This window comes from Epinephelus moara, chromosome 22 (genome assembly GCF_006386435.1).
Source record: "Epinephelus moara isolate mb chromosome 22, YSFRI_EMoa_1.0, whole genome shotgun sequence".
Lineage (NCBI taxonomy): Eukaryota > Metazoa > Chordata > Actinopteri > Perciformes > Serranidae > Epinephelus > Epinephelus moara.
Window position 1 is genome coordinate 34061453 of NC_065527.1, and position 4052 is coordinate 34065504.

General features: G+C 40.0%; 1 long non-coding RNA gene across 1 annotated transcript; it reads right to left on the reverse strand.

The window, feature by feature from the left end:
• Positions 1–2138: 2138 nt before the first annotated feature.
• On the reverse strand, positions 2139–3590 carry LOC126383536 (uncharacterized). The gene is made up of 4 exons (XR_007569167.1): positions 3349–3590; positions 3157–3250; positions 2971–3059; positions 2139–2757 (listed from the first exon to the last, which is right to left on the reverse strand). It is a non-coding gene; the product is annotated as an uncharacterized LOC126383536 (long non-coding RNA).
• Between the last annotated feature and the right edge of the window lie 462 nt (positions 3591–4052).

Here is a 4052-nt window from a genome sequence, read left to right on the forward strand (position 1 = left end):
CCACTGTGTGCTGTATAGTGCACAGAACTGCCCGGAAAATCAAGAACATCGCAGGCAGAGGTATTTGCTATCCACATCAAAATGAACTTGAAGAAATTGGCCAGAGGTTTGGACGCTTAGCTCGGCATACAGCATTTGACAAGGCTGTAGGGGCAATTGATGGATGCCACATACGAATCAAGCCCCCAAATCTTAACAAAGAGGACTATTTTAATTACAAGCAATTCTATTCCATCCAAATGCAAGCCATCTGTGACTCTACTGGACGATTCCTCAACATCTTTGTTGGTTTTCCTGGCTCTGTACATGACACACGTGTTCTTAAAAACAGCCCACTTTATGTCAATGCTGAGTACCCCCCACCTGGCTATTTTCTTCTTGGTGATGGAGGATATCCCTGCATTCAGTCCCCCATTACCATCATCACACCCTACAAACTGCCACTTCATAGAAGGGTCGAGGAACGCTTCAATCACTGCCATTCACGTGCTCGTTCCATTGTTGAACGAGCATTTGGTATGATGAAGGCACGCTGGAGGGCAACACTATTCAAAGCCTTGGAAGTGAAGGTTTGTTTGTTTATTTCATATCCCCATTAGTCACCTGGGGTTAATTAAAACCACAGTGGAATTAAAATTGACAAGCAAAAACAAAAATTGCATGATAATATTTACATGATTTATAATTTGCAGGTTGGCTTCTGCACAGAGGTGGTCACTGCCTGTCCAGAGCGGACCAGAGCCAGCTGATGATGCCCCCCCACCACCACCACCAGCAGATGCTGGACCGGAGACAAGTGGCAACCAGCTGCGGGTCAGAATTGCAGCTCATGTGTCAGCACTTTTCAATGTTCGAGGACACCTTTTGGAGCATGATTACATACTTTAGCACGATTATTTTAAGCCGTAAAGACGGGCAGGGTTTTTACATGATAGCAGAATTGCAGAGATTTTTTATTAAATTGTTATTGTAATGTGCTCCGAGATACCTCGTGTGTGATTGTGCACTTTAGATAAATATTGACATGAGACTTTTAATTCAATTCAATTCAATTCAATTTTATTTATAAAGCCCAATATCACAAATCACAATTTGCCTCACAGGGCTTTACAGCATACAACATCCCTCTGTCCTTATGACCCTCGCAGCGGATAAGGAAAAACTCCCCAAAAAAAAACCTTTAACGGGGAAAAAAACGGTAGAAACCTCAGGAAGAGCAACTGAGGAGGGATCCCTCTTCCAGGACGGACAGACGTGCAATAGATGTCGTACAGAACAGATCAGCATAATAAATTAACAGTAATCCGCATGACACAATGAGACAGAGACAGAGACAGAGAGAGAGAGAGAGAGAGAGAGAGAGAGACAGAGAGAGAGAGACAGAGAGAGAGATGCAGGTAATAACAGTAGCTTACAACAACATTATTGAAAGTAATAATATTATAGTTATAGTTCTGGCTACTGTGGTACAATATGTTTAAAGTATGTATTAATATCTGGCAGTATACATGTGTGACAATAGTCATATGTGTATAATAACAGTAGAAGTATGACTAATGACTAATGATGGCAGCAGCAGCAGGAGGCATCTGGCAGGACCACAGCAGCAGCAGAGGGATGCATTTCGATAGCTGATGGCCTTAAAGCAGACTTTTTAAATAAGAGCCTGATCGAATCATTTGACAAACAGTGAGTAATAACAGTTATTATCTGTGTGCACTGTAAAAGCTGGTACAGTAGTTTAGATCCACAAATGTATACATTTTACTCTGTATTTTATAGACTTATTTTGTTGATTGTGTGTTGTGTTGTGTTGTGTTTGTCGTGGTTATGGTGCACTTTAGGTCCATTTATTTTGTGTTGATTGTTTAAATAAAAATTCTCATCTCTGTAATTTACACTAATACATGATTATACAAACCATATAAAAAGTTATTAAAATAATTCCCAAATATTGAAAAGAAATCTTCTTTATGTAAATGTGACTTTATTTGCGTTCATTCATATTTAACAGCTCACCTTCACTTGTCAGACATAAGATAAAACATTTATTGTTGAATTAATTTAACAAATAATAAATATATACATTTCATATACACAGAAGTACACTTTCCAAATGTCATGTCCAAACCAAGAAATACAGCAAAAGTAAGTAACATATTATTTCATATGACATATAAATCCATCACTCAGTAGTGTTAAAAGTAAATATTATTCATAAAAAGCAAACAACAGAACAGAACTTTAATTTAAGAAAGTTAATTTCTACCTTTCTGTCAAATGGCCCACCAGTTTCCCAAACAAATCTAACATCCTGTCCATTTGCTGCTGAGAATTTTGGAGCCAAGCATTATCCCTTTCATTTTCTTCCTTCTGTGTTTTCTCAAGGCGCGTGCAGTACTCTTTAAGGTACTCTACAATACTCTCCTCACTCTTCCTCTTTCTCTTTCCTGGTCTAACTTCTGTTGAGGTACCTGGTTGATCACTGCCATGTGTCTGTGGGTCTGGGAAGTTTACTGCTTGCAGGATTGCTGTGTCTGTCTCTGTGAAGGAGCCTGGTGAGCTTGCTTCCACCTCAACTTCACTGACAGATGTCTGGGGTCTCTCTACACTAGATGGTCCAGATGAAAACAGACTGACTGGCCTGACTGAGGGTCTCTGGCCAATGGCTTCATGCATTGCTGCATAGCAAGTCCACGAGGCAGCAGTGACCTCTCCTGCATCTGTCCCTGACCCTGTTTTTGGCAGTGTTAAGTCCTATGTAAATTGTAATAAGAATAAGAATAACTTTATTAATCATCAGAGGGAATAAGGGTAATTATAGTTAACATAATGTGGTTTTATATTATAAAGGGTAATAATAGTTAACATAATAACATGGTTTTATATAGGCCTACAAGACATTCATTGAATAGTGTCATTAATACAGTTAAAGCATTAGGCTACATAAGATGTGGAAATTGCTGTTACCTTGTATTTTTTTTTTTTAATTTTCCCACTTCTTCTTACACTGCTGCGGAGTGACTTTCCCCTCCAGCCCCATGATTTTGATAATTTCACTGAAAGACACATGTTCATCAATCAGGCTTACATCACTTTGAATGAAACACTTAAATAACAAACCTGTTTGCTCATGTTATGGGCATGATAACTTACTCATATCCCTGAGAGGAGGCGTTTCTGTGCCCTGTGAACAGCCTCTCATTCTCCGCTCTGAACTTAATGAAGTTGAACGTCTGCTCATCACTCCCTATGGCAAATTAATAGCAAAAACACAGCTTCGTGTCAGCTCATATTTTGATAGGCTATATATGATATTCAATTTCTGATTAAACAATTTTCACTTACACGTAAAAAGACATTTTATCTCCATTGCTTTCCGTTGCTCTCGGTTGTTTTGCTTTCCGTTTCTTTCCGTTGCTCTCGGTTGTTTTGCTTTCCGTTTCTTTCCGTTATCCGTTGCTCTCGGTTGTTTTGCTTTCCGTTTCTTTCCGTTACTCTCGGTTGTTTTGCTTTCCGTTGCTCTCGGTTGTTTTGCTTTCCGTTTCTTTCCGTTACTCTCGGTTGTTTTGCTTTCCGTTTCTTTCCGTTGCTTTTTCCTTCGGCTTCCCATTGGTTTGCTGTTCGAAACGTCACGACACCACGGAGGATTCTGGGTAAAATCCTTCAGCGAAGTATGCGCACTTTCGGAAGGGGTGCATTAAGGGCGCAGGTTTGCACCCCTTGATAACAACAGAAGACAATTGGGACCATAGACATATATACATAGACGCCGCATCGACTGCCTGAGCGCGTCCTCGCCGGCCGCCATCTTGGATGGGCCTCGCTTCGCCTCCACAGTGCATTCACTTCTATTGAGGAAGGAGCTGTATGCACAAGTAAAATAGAATAACTCACTGAATTTTCAACTGATTTCACGAGGTTTGGTTTGTTACAAACGGCACACATGTAGTTATGATACAGGATGCGTTCGTACATTAAAAATGGGGGATTTCATGCTTTAATACTTTCTGCAGATAGCAACAGCATGTTATTTAGGTCACAACACAGTT